General features: G+C 44.7%; 1 long non-coding RNA gene across 1 annotated transcript in view; it reads left to right on the top strand.

Moving 5' to 3' along the window:
- Positions 1-14,871, top strand: part of LOC310686035 — a 30,274-nt gene extending 15,403 nt beyond the window's left edge. The window contains exon 4 of the long non-coding RNA XR_014515664.1: positions 11,619-14,871. This is a non-coding gene — a long non-coding RNA (uncharacterized lncRNA). The remainder of the gene's footprint in view (positions 1-11,618) is intronic.
- Positions 14,872-19,202: the final 4,331 nt, after the last annotated feature.

Here is a 19,202-nt window from a genome sequence, read left to right as displayed (position 1 = left end):
TGGGCTACCCACAGGTTTTTGGTTGGCCACTGTGAGAACAGGATGCTGGACTAGATGGGCTATTGACCTGATCCAGCAGACCACTTCTTATGTTCTTACATTCTTATAAGATACCTGTGCTAAGCCAGGAGTTTAAAGAGGTAGGTGTGGTGTTTTGGTTATTGTTAATTATTCACTTTTTCAGGAAAAAAACCCCTCAAAGTGAGTTGTGGTTCGAGGACCCGATCCCCGCGTAGTGGAATGAAAACACGAGGACACGTGATCTAAGGTTAATGGGCAAGAAAAGGCCACAACTTTATTGATTACAGCAAGTGAAAAGGTATTGGCTTAGGCATTGGATTATGTCAGCTGACTCCACCCCCTCAGAGAGGGGTGAGTCTAAAACAGGGAGGTTTATTCACCAGTAGGTGGAGCCTGTTGATGCTAATCCAACTATAAGTTCTCCCCTGATGTCACCGAGGGTCGTGCCATGGCCTCCCGCCAAGCAGGCATCGGACAGAATACACGACCGCCAGATTCCTTTAACGGAATACCCAAAAACTGAAGGCATAGGCGATGGCCACACCTAGCCCTTCAACACACCACAACACATTATTCCAATGCCTAACCTACCCACCAATACCATGAAAGTTGTGACGATTGCTACGAGGTAGGCGAAAAAACCAAAAAGCCTAATGCCAAATGGAAAAATTCCTACCAGGCCCCCCGGACAACCAGGGCGACCAACCTAAGGTCCATAGCAAGGCCAAAAGAAAACTGAGACCCTGAGCTCTAAGGGAGTGGAGGGTGGGTGACTCGCGATGGGACGATGAAAAGTGAGGCCGGAAGGCTGGTGCCGCAGCAATTTGGGCTGCTAAACACGCCCCCTCGCAGGCACCTGGTTGGGTGCCTGCCCGTGGGCGTAGGCCAGCCAGGTGAGTGGGAGGCAGGGGGCTAACGCCCCCTGCTTGAGGCAGAGTCCGGCTCCCGACCACAACCACTCCCCTCTCTTGCAGGAGGAGAGTCTTTACGAAAAGCATTTACAAGCAGGTGCAAAAAGAAGACTAAAAAAGCCTAAAGTATAGCACATATGTTTATATATACATATGCACTATTTGTGGGGAAATCTGTATCTTAGGCAGATAAAAATGTGTATATTAGGTAGAAAACCCCACTAAAACACTGGTGCAAATGTGTAGAACTGAAGTTAAGGCTGGGGGGAAATGAAAAACTTACACTGACAAATTTGCACCTCGTTAGCACCAGCACTGTTCCAAAATAAGTAGCTTTAGAACAGCAACAATAAATCTATCTTGCATTTTCTGTGAATGAACTTGGCCTGGAATGTTTACCTTGCCTTGTCAGTTGCAGCACAGTACAGTGGTTCCTCGGTTTATGAACTCAATCCGTTCCGGAAGTCTGTTCTTAAACCAAAACCATTCTTAAACAGAGGCGCGCTTTCCCAAATGAGGCCTCCTGCCACCGGTGCCCTTCCACCGTTAAGATTCAGTTCTTAGACCAAGGTAAAGTTCTCAAACCGGGACACTATTTCCGGTTTTGCGGAGTTTGTAAACCAAATCATTCTTAAACTGGACTGTTCTTAAACAGAGGTACCACTGTGCTAGCAATAGCTACTCATAAATAAGCCTCACTGAGTTCAACCCATTTCCCCCATTTCTTTCTGTCTTTCTTCTGTTCTCTCCCCTCACATTCCTGCACACACACACACACACACACACACACCTTTTTGACTTCTCTGATCTCTCTATCGCCTGTCCTCCTGCTGTTGCTATTGTTGTAGCTGTAGCTGAAAACAGCTAGTACTCTTGCTGTGTCTAGCAAGGAACAACAGAGAACTTGCTAAACCCAAGTTCTTAATCAGAGAGTTTAAGCAGTCGCCTATGGAGACAGACCTGCAGAGAGCATAGCAATGGATGGAAAGTAGTGTGATCCTGACCTCCCTCTTCAAGGAGTCAGTTGGCTTTCCTTTGCTTATCATAACTTAGCCAGTCAGATCTTGTCTTTCTGAGTGCCTGGCCTGTGTGTGAAAACCTATAAAACAGAGTCTTGCTGGAAGCTACTGGGATTTGCACTTCGTGGTCAGTGCAGTTTTTAGATGCACGTTAGGGACAACAGAAAGGCTAAATATCCAGATTTAATTCAAAGAGTCTCAACCTCAAACTCAATAGTTTGTGCAGACTGTTAAAAAAGAACAATACATGGGTTTGCAGAAAACCCAAACTACTATTACCATCTGCATTGCCATTCTGGGTTCTTCTCTTTCTAAATCTTATTTTTGCAAGATTTGGAAAATCTCATTCCCTCTCTCCCTGCCACTCAATAAATGCTATAACATCAAATTGGAAAATTGCATGGATTCATCTTTTACAACTGGGATGTGGAACTTGTAGCCCTCTTGATCTTGTTGAACTCGAAGTTCCATCAGCCCCAGCCAACATGGTGAATTGTCTAACATCTGGATGACCATAGAAACTCCACCCCTGTTATATAACAATGGTCCACATCTCTGTGAACCTATCTTCCCCTACCGAATACCAATATGGTCAGTGGAATTACTAAAGGAAAGCTGAGAGACACACAAATATAAACTGCTGTGACCAGGGACATGCAGCATTTCTCAGAAGAACTTAAGAAGATCTTGCTGGATCCGGCCAGTAGCTAATCTGGTCGAGTGTCCTCTTCTTTCAGTGGCCAACCAGATGACCCAAAGGAAGTGCACAAGCAGGATTCGAGCACAACAACTGTGATTCCTGCATTCTGTGATAAGTGCATTGCTACACAGTTTGCAACAATAGTCAAACCTTTATTGCATTAGCATACAGCCATAGCAAAATAAGACAAAAATACTAGAGACAAGCAACCAAACAAAATTCAAAGCGATATTACTGGCGTAATGACATTTAAATTACCCTAAGACAATAATGTAAAGATTTAGTTGCCAGCGCCAAGAATCTAAAATGCAGATGTATATAAAACATAAAATGGCCCCAAAATAGGCTCGGCACATTGGGTTGAAAAAGTAATAAAAAGAATTAAAACAGGTCCAGGTCTAGGACACACTACCCAGTCAGAGTAGCCCTGAGTTTCAGAGCCTGCACTATAAAGATTGCCACCCCACGTGAAATTTGGGGATTTGCGTCCACAAGAAGCGATTTCAAACAGTCTTCCTTAGATGTAATGGTGGACGGGATCAAGAGGAGGAGCTTAGGTCTTATTGGCTCATAAATAGGGCAGTAGAAAAAGAAATGTATGAAGTCCTCTACTTCATTCATTGTGCATGGACATAAACGCTGAGTAATAGGGGTCTTAGAGTAAATCCCCTGCAGGAAGGCCGTGGGTATAGAATGGAAACGGGCCATAGTAAACGCTCTTCTCAAATTGGGCTCCGTCAGGTCTATCAAGTAGTTGGCAAGTGATCTTACCACTTTCACTTTAGGGAGCCACATGGAGAGGTGGGCTGTGGAGGACTGTGCCCGGTCCATGGCCTCGTCTCTTGTAAGAATCCAGGCCCGGATTTTATGTTGGTCCCAAGATGACAGCGTGTCGAGATCTGGGAGGGAGTAGCGTGCAGTAATAGTCTCCATGGCCTTGGACCATTTGTTGGTATGAGAACAAGTTAAAAAGGCTTGCCTAGCTAGTAGGGAACCTGGGGCATTGATTAATTTACAGTAAAAACTAATGATTCTAATGTGGGCTCTCGCAACAATGGAGGGGAGGCCCAGTTCTGTTCTTAACTGTGCAGCAACTGAGCCCTTGGGGAGGCCCAGTATCTTTCGTGCAAAAGAGTTTTGCAGAATCTCCAGCCGTTGTAGTGTTTTTAAATTCCACCCCCAGATTTCAACCCCATACAGTAACATCGGGCACAGTTTGCATTATTGCATATTTAGCATCATGGCTGATCCAGTCCTGTGGTTCTTCTCAGTCCCTTTTTTAAAAATCCTTTGTTTCCACCTGCAGCTTCATAAACTTCCATATTAGCTCTTTAAGATTAAAAACAGCCCTGCAACACTGAATTGTCTTTCGGAGTAATTACCTCATTTGGTTTAGATTAGCTCCGCGCAGAGATTCACCCCTGACTTGTGTTTACGAGGGAAGTGTGAAATTATTCAATTTGAACGGCAGCTGAAAAGATAACACGGATGCAGTTTATGACTCAAAGTTTCAGCTCATCTGATTCGAGAGATAATTCCTGCTGCTGCTACCTCAATGAAAGAAAAAAGAGAGAGAGAGAGAAGAACAGCAAAGCAACAAAACACTTAAGATTCGGTGCTCACACCTTTCGTAATAGGTTGGAGATTGGTTTATTATTATTTTTATTATAACCATCTCCATGATCTTTGATTCTCAGTGTCAAAGCAATTAAGGAATCAGGAAGCATATTAGCTTAACCCCAGGGAAGCTCCTTATATAGGTATTATGAGTGGAAAGATAGCCAGAGATTGGGACTCTAATGAATGCATATTAGTACTGAGAGAGAGAGAGATGTGTGGGCACTTGGCAATCCTTCACATTTCCACAATCCTTTAGAGCCAATAGGACAGTACCACCTGCCAGGGGATTACTTGGGGGGCACTAAGAGGCAAGGGGGTGGAAATTGTAAGTACTGGAAGTCTAAATGACCCTCAGAATTTGAAAAAACTGGTATCACTGTATCAAGTTAATCTGCTGTAGTTGAATGAATTGGACTAAACAGCTTTAAATGGGATTTTGAACAAATGTGCTATCAATTGTTACCCTTTTGAATGTCATTGTATTATTATCTTTCTTAGTGGGGTGTGCAAACTGCTATTCTGGGAGGACAGGGCCCTGACTGAGTCCAGTTACAGAAACCAAGGCTGCTGATCAGAATAAGGGCCACAATATTGTTTGGGGGTGTTTGTTTGTTTGTTGGGCACAGTGCTATTTTTCTAGGGAAAAGAGGTGCCGCAACTCACCATGAAGGCCTCTCTTGCAGCGGGGGAAATGGGGGGAAATGGATTGAACTCAGTGAGGTTTATTTCTGAGTAGATACTCCTAGTATTATGCTCAGTGGCGGAGAAAGCCGCTGAAGCGCCTGGGACAGGACGCCCAGGGGTGGGGCGAGCTGCCCATGAGGCAGGGTGCACCGCAGGGGCTCCAGAGTCTGCCTGCCTCCTCCCACTCAGCTGCCCTACAACTGGGGGGGGGGGGAGGCAGCGGGTGGACCATTTGGGCAGTGCAGAGTCTGCATGCACATAAGCCACCACATGTTTCCCAGGAGAGATGCGTGGCTTGGGCGTGCTGCAGGTGCCGCGGTGAGTGCCGCCCGGCATTTTGTCACCCCCCTCAGTGGTGACACCTGGGGTGCACCACCCCCACTGCACCCCCCTTCCTCCACCCCGACCCCCTTGTTCTCTTATAATGGCAATGGTGCCCATCTGTATGGTGCCAGAACTGAGTTCCGGCTGGGAAAAAAACCCTGATTGGGCTGGGGTTGCCATTGGTTTTTTGTTGTGATTTATGTGGGAAATGTTCCATTTGGTTTTGTATTGTTTAATGTTCAGTTTATTGTTTATGACCACTTTCTATGATGTAGTTATGTATTTTTTTTTTCTTGTTGTAAATCACCTTGAGCATAGTTTGAACTGTGGAGAGGCAGCATACAAACAGAATTATGTATGTTGTATGGTTGTATGCAGTACTTTTTTTCTGGGGTGTACACAGGGGTACTCATACCCCTAAACATTTTGTGAATCTAAGTTTGGCCTCATCGAGGGGCAGTATTTCAATATGAGTAGGAAAATGAGAGTACCTCTGTCAGGGAACTGCCATCAGAGCCAAGAGTGGAGGTAAGGCTCCCCGACCATGCAGGAGAAGGGACCAGTAGAGGGAGAGAGAACACTCCCTTTGGGGAAGGTAATCAGCGCGACACCGGGGAGGAAGGGGATCAGGGAAGGACTTCGGAGAGAGGGCTCCAGGACTCTTCCACAGAGACCAGCGGGGAGAGTCCAGGACCTCCGCTGGCTACGCCTACTCTGGACAGGAAACTTCCGCGCAGGGAGGCTAGGCGGAGACTGGGCGTCAAGGAATTTTTATGTTGGAAGAAGTTCAGGAAACGCCCACTGACGGATTCTGCCAGTGACTGACACAGCCATGGAGAAAGGGCTGTGAAGCCAGGGAAAGGTTTAGCCAGGCAGCGTTGCCTAGAGCTTCAGCATCCTTTACGCACGAGCAACCCTAATTCCCATTACAACCTCTAAACATTTCTTTTTCTTTTTTTAAGAAAAAAAAACAAAACACTGGGTGTATGGATAAAATACTGTCCAAATTATCAAAAGGCCCGGAGGGATGAAAACTTGCAATTTCTGAAAAAAATGTGTGAACCAAAACAACGCTATCTTTTGAAATTTGCTCATTTCCAAATTTTGCAATGCACTTCTCCCATCAAATAATGTTTACAAAAATGCACATGTTAAGGGAAGAATGCAAAAAAATGATGGTATTCATGAAAATAGCATACCAAATTGCATTGTATTTGTGAAAGTTGCTTGCAAAAATGTGTTCACTGGTCAAGATAGCAAACAGAAAAGTTTATGAGGAAAAATTCACATTAAAATGCTGATATATTTTCAAGAAGGTTTTTTTAAAAATGCAAATGGCTGCAAAATGTGAAGAACTGAATTTAAGATAGGTGGGAAATGAGGAACTGAGAGAACAAAAATTGACAGATCCTTCCATCTGTCAAACCTGTGAAGGTCTCAGGTGACTCCTGATTTTTCACCTTAATCCTTACTCTCCATGGTACCTCCATCTGTAAGCTTGTCATGTTCTATGATATAGCTTGATGCTTTGGTAAACAAGAAAATGCAGGTTTGAAATGATGACTTTCCAACCACATTTCTTATTTTGGAAGAAGGGTGGAAATGTATTTGGGTTGGGAGAGCTTATGCATGGGTTGATGTATTTTTCTTAATGAAACCCGAAGTGTCTAATGAGTATCTAGCTGAGTTATGTGCGCTGCAGCAAACCCCTGTCTGAGCCCTCCTGATTTATGAGGCTGTCTCTCTGCAGGTATTCTTTACAGAATAATCTTCCTCAAGAGCTGGATGAACTTTCCTTCCTATCTTCCTTTCACTGATGGTTGTTTACTGCAGTGTGGGGTTTTATTAAAGCCTGATTTCCAGCTGCCACATTTCTTAGAGAGCTGAGGAACATGTCTCTCTCTTAAAAAAAACAAACCAAAAAACAACCACCCAAATCTATATTATAGAGAATCTCAACACTTTCCCATGAAGGGTTTGTTTGTGATAACCAGCTAACAGAGGACCCAATTTCACATGTCCCTCAGTGTCAGTAATCTTTCTAGATGCTGCAAGCCCACTTTATATTTCCAGACTGCCTCTCTGGGAATAACTTCACTTTGCACCTTGTGTGAGAATGTCTGTGCATGCATGGACGAGAGAGACACGGGGAGGCAGGCAGGCAGACAGACAGACAGTGGCTCTGTGCTGAATCCAAAGCTATGGTTTTAGGAAACCTCCCTGCAAACTTAATGGTCAGATCTTGTTTCCCCATTAAGTTTCTATCTCTCCCATAGCCTGCATCAACCTGCATCTAGCCTAAGGCTACACAGCTCCTGGAGATCACATCTTCTCTCACTGTGCTTGGGAAGAAAAGGCAAAGTCAACTCCCTTCAAAATGGTGAATTTGCAAGTGGATGCCTTACTCACATAATCTAAGGTTAAACACACACGAAAAGGCTAGTAGAGAACATCAACAGTTAATTGGTATCAACTCAGCTAGAAGCTTGGAGAGAGTTCTTTCTAGCTTAGTATACTCCACTGGGACTTTCCAATGTTAAACCCTTAGCAACATTCATATAAGCACTTTCCATTTCACTGTGCAATTAAAACAATTATACTTAACACAGGCTAGGGTGCAAGCGACAATATATTGTATCAGACCACTGAGTGATCTAAATAGTCTAACTACAGTTCCTTTCCTAGATTTCACACGGATGCTTTCCCATAAGCCATGCTGCTAGTGTGTCAAGCATACATACATCCCTTGGAACTGGAGTGTCTGGGGATATCTGAACATGGGGATATTTTGCATATTCTACCATTGAGCCTAAAAGATCATCACCTCTGAAATCATCACTTTTCTGTGCATTGTAACCAGGGAAGCCAAGTTCAGCTAGCTATATCTAGAAACTATGGCCTACCTCCCGTGGCTGTCACTATTCTGGGATGTGTTTAGCCTAACAAAGGATCTGGTCCTGCTTTTGAAGACCATGATTGCCTCCCCAAATATACCTCCCTCCCATTATTGATCTGAAGTCAGTTCAATGCAACCAAGGGAAGAACTGTATGTTATGTCTTTAACAAATGTTCTTTTCTGGTGTTTTCAATTTGGCTTCGATGTTGCATTAGGAAAGCAGACGTTTTTGAGATTGAACTGTCCTGTATGACAAAGGAGAGAGTCCTTAATGGATTCCAGCTACGAGACACAACAACTAGTCAAAGGAAATTACAGGACCCGCTTAGTCAGACTGGTTACAGAAGCTTCCCCCCCTTTGTAGCCTAACAATGATACTCACCTTATGTACAGAGCTATCTGTCATCACTGAAACAAAATGTACTGATGGACAAATTAGATGATTTCTGGTTTGCATCCATTTTGCATGTGTTCATTCATAAATGAACATGTGTTGCATGTGTTCCATCACCATATTAATCTTAGGAGGTTGTGGACTCTCATTTCTTGGAGGTTTTTAAACAAACTTTGGATGACCATCTGTCGCTGATGCTTTGCAAGGGGTTGGACTGGATGACCCTTGAAATTCCTTCCAGCTCTACAGTTCTAGGCTTCTTTTCCTTCAGACCTTTCTTGGACAATGATTGGCTCGTATCTTGATGGGAAAAGAATCTTGTGGGGGGTATTAAGTAGTTTTCTGCTTCCTTGTTAAAACAATACAGTGGATGCTCGGCTTGCAAATGTGATCCATGCGGGAGGCACTTTCGCAACCCGCAGCGCCTGCAACCCGCAGTGCTGCGTCTGTGCATGCACGGGTTGCAATTTGGTGCTTCTGCACATGTGCGAGCGCCGAAACCCGGAAGTAACCTGTTCTAGTACTTCCGGGTTTCAGCGCGTCCATATCCCGAAAACATGCAACCTGAAGCGTCTGTAACTCGAGGTATGACTGTATATATTAAAACACTCACAGCATTCCACTTGCATTTTTTATGTGTATTGCCTGAGTGGTTCCCATTGAACGTCCTTTATTTAACATCAGTACAGTTCTCAATTATTACCTCTTTCTTTAACCACAACTTTAAATCACATAATGCATATCTGAGGCTGGGGGGCTTAGAAAGAGACACATAGACACCCTCCCACGAGTTTGGTCTCTCCTCATTAACTATGGCATCAAAAGTGGCAAAGCTGCAAATATGTAACTTATTCCCTTAACAGCTTCATTCCGTCTCAGACATTAATTTAGTTTTATAGCTATTTATTTTTCCAAACTGTTACAAAGGAAATGTTAGTTGCCCAATAGTTTAATGCTATAGTTGTTTACATTTTTTTCCAGCACTCAGGCAATGCAATGCAAGGTGAGAGAGAGAGAAACATATCTCAAGGGAAGAAAATGTATTTCAGTTCTGTTTGTGTTGTTCCTATTGCCAACAACATAGATTTTATTTTCACTGGATGGGTTTGGTTGCCTCTTCTCTCTTTTTTTAATCAACTCCAACCATTTCTCCTTGAAAGCCTGTGTTTCATTTGGGAGTTTAAAAAAAGCATTCCCTCTGAGTATATAATCTGAGATCCATTCAAGCAATTCACTTTCTAGGTTGCCAACCTTTGTTTGCTGGCTCTAGCTCTCCCGACTTTATTAGTCGCTTGGTGTGCAGGCATTAGCTGGTGACAATGTTGAAATCCAAGCTGTGCTTTTTCCTGATGACCAAGCTGCTGTTAACAGGCAGAAGAGCAGCCTATTCATTTGGCAGCTTGAAGAAGCTTCCTTCCTCTGGAGGCAGTCCAAAGTGGAAATCATTGCCAAGGGAGCGAGGAATGAAGAGGTGCAACATAACTTACAACTTTGGCTAGAGTGGCCCACTTTTATCTGAGAAGCTTCTTGTCCCTTTGAAAACACTTGTGTTGGGAAGATCTCCAACAGGTACAATGTTATTAGTCTACAGATGCACACTATTAACATATGTGTCTGAATACCAGTTGCTGAAAATAACAGGAGGGGGAGAGTCCTCTCATACTCAAATCTTACTTGGGGGTTTCACATAAACATCTGGTTGGCCACTGTGAGAACAGGATGCTGCACGAGATGAGACACTGACCTGATGCTGCAGTCTCTTCTTATGCTGTCACATGGAAGAGGGACGAGCTTGTGTTCTCCTGCTCCAGAGGATAGAAACAGAACCAATGGCTTCAAGTTACAAGAAAGGAGATTCCTGTGATAGCCTGGGACTTGGGCTCAGACCCAGAACCAGAGGAGTCTCAGTGCGCATTGGATCCTTTGCCTCAGGCGGCATCTGTACCAAGTCCTGAGCCTGATTCTGAAGAGCCCCAGTCTGCACAGGGGCCTGACTCGGATTACCTTGTGGGGATTACCTTGTTGCCTTCAGCTGGGCCATCACTTACAGCTGCTCCACTACCAGTTGGGTCAGGAGAGGCTGAGGTGGCCTCTGGGTCTAGTAACCAACCGACATCTCCTGAACTGCAGAGACTAAGGTCTGAGAGAAGAAGAGACCTGAGTACTCGCAGGAGAAGTGCTCGCCTTCAGGCAAGACAGGGAGGTGAGTCACCGGGGGATCAGGACTGGCCGTTACCCTGACAAAGATAAAAGGCTGCCAGACCCCACCCCAGGTTGCGGGAGCAACACTGCTGTTTGCTAGAACCTGCCTCAGACCCTGTGCCAGACCTCGCCTGGTTTCCTGCCTTGTGTCCTGCCTTGGCCCTGTCGGATTGTCTCCTCGCGGAATCCTTGGATTTGGAACCAGACCTGGACCGCATTGCTCGGGTTAACCTCCAGGCCCAGCACAATTCTGACTAAACATCAGGAAGAACTTTCTGCCAGTAAGAGCTGCTCAAATGTGGAATGGTCTCTCTCGGAATGTTGTGGACTCTCCTTCCTTGGAGGTTTTTAAGCAAAGGTTAGATGGCCACATGTCATGGATGCTTTAGCTGAGATTCCTGCATTGCAGGGGGTTGGAATAGACGACCCATGGGGTCCCTTCCAACTCTACAATTCTAGGATTCAATGAGTCTATGTTTTTATGTTCTGAAGCAACAGTTAGCTGGCTGGCCTGAGGCTTGCAAGGCTCTCTGTGACATCAGAACAGCCGGACCATAGCAGCTGCAGCCTAGAGCGGCTCACTTGATGCTTGAATGAGACCTGCTGATGTCAAAGGGCCTTAAAAGGCCATGTATTCTGAGGGCACTTTTGTTGGAAGAGAAGGCCGAAATGCTGTAGAGACTTTACAACTTTTCAGGGGAAACAATTCAGAAAGCTATTTCAAAGTCCTTCTCTTATTAAAGTATCTTTCATCGTGTCTTTTCTCCCTTCTCTTAAGATTATCCCCCTTATTTCTCAGGCTGCTCCTCCTTGAAATTAAATAATAATTTAATGTTTCTCATTTTAGACTAGTAAGAACTCCAATCAAGGGATTAGGAGTCTGCGGTTATTACTTGCAGAAGAAGAACGGGTTGAGTGTTAAAACTACTCTTTCCCGTCAAGCTATTGTTAACAAAAAAGAGAGAGCGAGGGAGAGGAAAGCTGTTAATGAGGCAGCTTCTCCTTGCTTTTTATAGCCGGAATCTGTTGGAGAACTTTTAGATAAGGAAAAGAGGGAGAGAGAAAAAACCCACTTGATATGTGTGACTTCATTCACGTGGGCAGGTAAGGGCAAAAATTGCTGTTCCCTGGGATCATACTGAACGTTAACAGTGGGAGGGGTATCTTTTCCACTGTGTTTCGATATGCTAGAAGAAGCTTGAAGGCTGAAAACTTGAAGCGAAAACGCATATACAAAAAGGAGAAAAATTATAACTAGAGGATAGGCATGTGTGTTATCCTTTCAAGTGCAACTTTAAAGTTCAGGCATTAATCTGGAACCATATGATGTCACTTCCCCTCCGAGGCTATTTTTGCTATTTTAAAATGTCGACTGTACAAGTCTTATTTTATTTTTACTTGCTTTGGAGGGCTGAATTAGATGCTATCTACTGATGGGATCGTGGCCTTGGCAGCTTCATGGGAAGCTGCCTCATACGAAATCAGATCATTGGCCCATTTAATTCGGTATTGTGTACACTGATTGGCAGCATCTCTCCAGAGCTCCAGGAAGGGATCTCTCCCAGTTCTACTTGGAGACGCTTAGGATTGAATCCAGGACATTCTTCATGCAAGAATTTATCACCGAGCTATGGTCCTGCGCAATTTTTTTGTGAATACAATATTTACAGTCATAGAGTGAAAGCCACAAAGTCAAGAAGTACACAAGAACAGTCTGGCGTCATGCAGATCAAGGAACCACCTCTAGCTGTAGCATTCTGTCTATAGCAGTGGTCAAAATAAGGCTCCTTGGATGCTGACAAACAAATTAACCACCCAGGGAGAACATTCTCTTTGGCATAAACAGAACCTTTGAGTCACTTTTTTAAAGGCCCACATCAGCCTTTAAAAAAGGTATGAATTCTTTTAACTTCTGCCCTCGGTGACCACTGAGAATGTGCATTGATAAATGGACCACTTTGGGCTTAAGAGTTCTGGAAGCCAGAGTCCAACATGCTCAGAAAACAAAACAAAAGGGAATGACAAATACTTAGCTGTTGTCAAGTTCAGCTCAGGGATGCCTTCCAGTCTTGCCTGTGGCTACTAAGCAAAACATGGAACCAACTTGTGACTTAGGGAAGCTTTGAGGAAGAGACAGGGGCACATTAAAAGCATCTGGTTAGGAGTAGGGAAGAGAAGATTTAATGAGTGAAACAGTTGGGAAATAACCAGAGCATTGTAGACATGTTAATGAAAAGGTGGAGGCAAGCCAAGTCTGCCTGCACTGTTCTCATTTAGGTCAACATACCCAGAATTTCTGGACCACTTCTCCCCAGGTTAGATTCACAAGCAGTGTTCAAAACTCCCATTGCTCTTAGGCGCATTTTGCGACAGGGAATTTCATTAGCAAGAGCGGTTTCTGAGCTCTGGACACAGTACCGCACCTAAAATTTCAGATTAAAACTGCAGAGTGGAAGGAAAGTAGGACCTGTTTCTGCCTCCCCACTTCCACCTACTCTCTAAAGACTGGAGAAGAGACCCCCTTAAGAATATTAGGGGGGTGGGCAGGGGAAAGACTAGACCATGTGAAAAATGAACATAACACAGTGGTACCTCAGGTTACAGGTGCTTCAGGTTACAGACTCTGCTAACCCAGAAATTGTACCTCAGGTTAAGAACTTTACTTCAGGATGAGAACAGAAATTCTCGTGGTGGTGTGGTGGCAGCAGGAGGCCCCATTAGCTAAAGTGGTACCTCAGGTTAAGAACAGTTTCAGGTTAAGAACGGACCTGCAGAATGAATTAAGTTCTTAACCTGAGGTAGCATTGTATTTTAGTTGCAGTTCATTCATTTGCAACTTTTTATTCTTGTTATAAAAAAGTGTGCCTAGACTTCTGTTGTTGCGCCCATAACCTAGGTTTAAGGGGCCATTTAGCTCCTAGCTTTCATACCTCAGTTTCTAACACAAGGAAGTTGGAGATTCCTGATGGGTAGAAGACATTTGAGGGATTTCATGGGAAACTAGGAAAAGATCTGATCAGATTTACAGCAATTCCTAGGAAGGTGAAGTTGATGCAGCATGATACATGTTTCTAAGCATCCAACAATACTAGGATTTCTAGAAGATTGCCTTTCCCCCTATAATGCTCATCAGATGAAACCCTCCTAGTGGTGCTCCCTGAATTCACCTTGTTGTCACCCTGTTGCTCCCAGGTGACTGAAGACAAGGCGCCCCACCCCCCGAATGATCCAGAGATGGCGTCAGGAATGAGCCAGCTCCGAGTAAAGGTTTGCAGCCAACTGCAGAAAGCAGCCAGGAATAGAGAAGCTTAGATGTTAGTCAGGCAGAGGAGAGCCGGCAGCTGCAGACTTCAGCTCTTCCTGACCTTAACATTCAGGATGATAAGGCAGTAGCTAAGAGCAGGCGAGAACACAGCAAAAGCTCGCAGGAAGCACAAACAGGAGCAAATAGACTCACAGACAGCCTCTCAGAACAGGAAGAGGTTGGAGCTGATCCACTAAGTCCTAAGAGTCAGTGAATGGGAGGGCTGCTAGATAGGAAGCAAAACAAGAGACGTAAAGGTCATAAGTTCAATATCTTCTGTAGATGCCAGAAAGACTCTTCAGAATAGTCATCTTGAGTAATGATGCCAGAGGCATTGTTCAAGTCGTCCAAACCTATCTGTTTGTTTTGCAAAAATAAATCCTCCTTTTTCATTACCTACGCTTACTGTGTTATCAGGCTGGGAACCTGGACTCCTGACAGATACCCTGCCCCGTTGCCAGTAGAAATCACCCCAAATGGCATCTATTCACGTTGTGATTTGGGTGTCAGTCTCTGGTGCACAGTCCTGGTGTCTGCTACACATAGAAGCAATTTTCCACATTATTGGGGGGGGGGTTTCCTGTGCACTTACTTCCTGTTGTTTACGAAAGGAGATTCCAACTAAATATTGGAAGGAACTTTCTGATGGCAAGAGTCGTTTCATAGTGGAATGGACTGCCTCAGAAGGTGTTGGACTGTCCTTGCTTGGAAGTTTTCATATTAAGGTTGGATGGCCATCTTTCAGTGATTCTTTAGCTGGGATTCCAAAATTTCGTGGAGTTGGACTAGATGACCCTTGGAGTACCTTCCAGCTCTACAATTCTATGATTCTAAGAGGCAATACTAAAAATTGAACCTGGGACCTCAACATACAAAGCTGAGCAAGCACCTTTCTCATGATTCTCAGCGCAATCAGGATAGCAACCTCTGTTGGTGTGCATGCATATCACTTTATGGTCTGCTCTTTACCTTTTTCTAAAAAAAAATCTCAAATTGTGCTTCAAACTTATCAGTCTCAACCTGCAAACTGGTTGGTTTGGTGAAAGTTTTTAATGTGTTGAATTTAAAGCAGACTGGTAGGGAAGGGGGGTCTTGAACAGTAGTAAACAGGTGCATTCTTTTATGTTATAATCAGTCGTCTAAACCAGTGTTTCCCAACCTTTTTTGGGCAAAGGCACACTTGTTTCATGAAAAAAAATCTCAAGGCACACCACCATGCCAGATGGGGAAAGGTCACTTTTTACTTATGTAAAAAAAAAAAAAAAAATAGTAACAGCATAGAAGGTAATGGTTAGGCTAGCATCCCTCTTCCAAATATGCTAGGTTTTTATTTGCAGGGACTGTTCTACATGGGAAAGCATTCAGCACTGTCATTCTCCCATCTGCCATCTGAATTGGTACTATTCTGGGTCAACTTACTCTGCTGCATGTGTAGATGAAAATGGCACCAAGTGTGGGGGGTTTTGGCCCTCTCTGAAGTGCTTCTCTGCAAGATATGGTAGGGTGTGTTACACAAGTAAACACTTGGAGGGTATGATAAAGAGAGCATTCCAAGAGTGACTTGGGATGCTATGAAGATGCTGCAAAAGTGGGCATGTGATTATTGCACGCCTTAAGCTAATGCTGAATACCCAAGAGTGTACAACTGGACTGCTGAATCCTAACTGGGTGTACTGAAAAGATGCTGGATGAGACCCAGACCAATAGTACCTGCAAAAGCAGCGTTATTAAAAGCAGCTTTCCCTTTGAACATCTCTTTGTTCAAAGTGCATCTGAAAGCCTAATGACCCACTGGTTCCTTAGGAGTGAGCTTTAATGCAAGGATTTTGATGTTAATCCATGGATCAGATGCGTGTGTGTGGATAATCGCATTGTTGGACAGTCCTTTCTGCCTGTTGGCCGTTAGCCAACGACCCCCTCCTCCGCCTGAATGAAATGTGCCCCGTGGGAGCGTTGGGACATCAGAACCACGAGTTATAGTTATAGGCACGTCCCAGGGCGGAGCAGGTTTGGAGGGAGGGGGGTGCCTAAGAAACCATCGACGGGGTTGGCGAGGCGGCGTTCAGACGGGGCTGCAAACAGCAGCTGTGTAGCCTGGCCATAGGAAAGGCGAGCAGCTCCTTTTATTTCCTCCCTCGCAGCTGATTCCCCTCTCTCCCGCTACCAGATTGTGAAAAGGCTCGGAATTCAGCCTGAGGAAAACCCCAAGTCCCCACATTTCTAGTTTCCCGCGCCCTTTAAAGGGCGATACGAGCCCCACGGCAGGCAGGCAGGCAGAGCTGGGAAGGGGGTTTCCAGGGGACCCGGCAGCTCCTCGAAAGGCTTCTCTCGGCTGCGCTCAATCCTCCTCGGAGAGGATTTCCCCTCCGGTCCCATGCGTTCGTTTGGGGGAGCCCTCCGGCTGCTCCCTCTCCCGCCGCGCAGGAGCGATGCCTCTCTCTGGCTCTCCCTCCGCGCAGGCTGAGGGAGAGAGGGAGGGGCGCGTGTGACCCGTCTCTGCTGGGAGACCAAACCCAGCGAGGCAGAGTCGCGCAGAGGCGCCCAGGCAGCGCTGCCGGCTGCGAGGAGGAGCGCCAGGCAGCAGCAGGAGGCGCGGCCTCTCCTCGCCGCCGCCGCCGCCCCGCCTCTCGCCGCCCCGCCTCTCGCCACCCGACTCGCCCGCCTCCCTCCAGGCAACATCTCGCGGCACACGAGGCAACGTCTCACGGCACACTAGTGTTCCGCGGAACACCGGTTGGGAAACACTGGTCTAAACACCTGTGAACTTTTGAGTTTAATTGGTCTACAGCTGGCCCTGAATCTTTGTTGTAAATTCAGGATGGGAATGGCTTGATTTACAATAAATTTAAGAAGCATACCCTTGAGACCTTCCCCTGCTTTCCTGTGTGTATCTAATGCAACCAAGGAATGATTCCCTCCACCTTTGTCTGTAATGCAGTTCTTGGTTAATGTAGAGCAATGTCCCTTCCATCCAGTATTCCCATAGCAAATACTAATTTACAATCAATATAGCCAGTTCTGTGATGAAAGGTATGTGTGTCTATATGTGTTTCTATGTTGCACAAAGGGTGGGGTGGAGACCTTAATGGGATTGTAGGCTATGTGTATGCCGTTCGTTGCAATACATTGGAGTTGGGAAATTTCTTTTTATAGAGATAGGAACACCCAGTCCAAGAGATAAGATGCAGGCTTTGCCCTTAATACAAATGAAGGTGTGTGTGTTTTTGCCCACCCTCCATATGGGCTATCAGGGACCATGCTGAGGAGGGCTGCACTGAGGAAGAATAACGGGAGCCACCACCTCATCCTGATTCTGATCCTGAATCTTCCCAGGAACAGGCGGACAGTATAGATTTGGAACAGTGGTTTGCAGAGGGGCAGTTCAGAAGGCAGAAGCTGGGAAATACTGAATGGGAAACAGCTAGAAGAAGAAACATTGGAATAGAGAGGGTTAACAGTTTCACAGACTTTGGACAACATTCCTCCAGCACCTTCCCCAAGGTCGAGAAGAGCTCAGAAAGTCTCAGAACAGAAAACACAGAAGGTACAAACTCAGAATCCAAGACGCAGGAGTGACGTTGATTAATAGGGATGGAGGGGGTGTGAGCCTTACTTGGGAGCACTGACATTCTAGGTAGACGGCTTCTTTTGTCTCTCACAGTGATTATTAAAGAATCTAACTGATATGTTTTTTCGTTTGATCTCTTCTTATTTACTGCCATAGGGGAGGAAGCTGATTCCCTAAAGCCTGACATGGGCAAATGATGCAAGGACCCCAGGAGCACCGGGTAAAGAGGGCAAGAGCCTCCTGCCTGCCTCCAAATGGTCAGGTGGGCTGAGACTCCCAGAGATAATTATTACTAGTTATTGGATTCCATTCTCTCTCTTTTCCCTTCAGGTGTACGTATGGTTGTCATAAACCCACTTCAGCCATTTTGAATGTGATCAAGTAATGTATTGCTTTATTATTTGCACATTAAGTAAGCAGATGTGAAAATGCATGAAAATAAAGCAGCAGTCATCATGGCTTCATCATGGCTTTTACCCATACCTTGTTTATTTTATTTTTTATACAAAAAAAGCAACCTCTGAATCCCTATAATGATAACTTTTTACCTGCTTGTAAGAAAACGATTAAGCAGAGCAGGTGGAGACAGGTGCCCAGGCCTGATACATGCATGTGCTGCAATGTCAAAATCTATTGATCAAACGAGTTCATTGATTTTTTTAAAAAAATCACTTCATTGACTCAATTGTTTGGGCGAAGATAAAATATGATGCATAATATTGAATGAATTACAAATATACCACATGGCAAGCACCATTGTAAGAGGAGTTTCCACTTGTTCTCACAAACATAAGGAATCACTTGAAAGAAATGAGAGTGTATTTTTTGGTTTCTGTATTATTGCAAATTTATGCAAATTCAATCAGTTATTGTATTCCTCCCTCACTTCCCACTTCATTCATAACTTTGTGACCGAGATTTGTAAATCATACACTCCCTGGGATGTCATTTCCCTCCCACCCCCTGGGGTTAAAAAGTCCCTGTTGCTTTGCTATTCTTAAAGTACAGTAGCTAACTTCTTGATCATTTTAATTTCTAGTTCCATTATATTATTCATGAACTGGAGCTATAATCTTTATATATTATAATACTCTACTTTATCTGTTAAAATTTACACTATGCACTAATCGACGTCAGTGAAAATTATTGGTTCAAACTGAACTCAGTTACTCAAGAGCCTTCAAATGTATAGTGGTACCTCAGGTTAAGTACTTAATTCATCCCGGAGGTCTGTTCTTAACCTGAAGCACCACTTTAACCAATGGGGCCTCCTGCTGCTGCCGCACCACCGGAGCACGATTTCTGTTCTCATCCTGAAGCAAAGTTCTTAACCCAAGGTACTATTTCTGGGTTAGCGGAGTCTGTAACCTGAAGGGTATGTAACCTGAAGCGTATGTAACCCGAGGTACCACTGTACATCAAAATAGTTACTGGTCTACTGTAAGGGAGACTGGAAACTTTCAGTTATTCAGGAATTGCAGCCCTACTCAAATATTCTCACCTTTGTTGTTTAAATTTATAGTTATGCCATTTTAAGATTCATGAATGGAAGACAGCCC

Source organism: Podarcis liolepis, assembly GCF_965112155.1.
Source record: "Podarcis liolepis genome assembly, chromosome: 9".
Classification (NCBI taxonomy): domain Eukaryota; kingdom Metazoa; phylum Chordata; class Lepidosauria; order Squamata; family Lacertidae; genus Podarcis; species Podarcis liolepis.
Note: the sequence above shows the minus strand (reverse complement) of the source record. Positions and strands in the feature narration are given on the sequence as shown.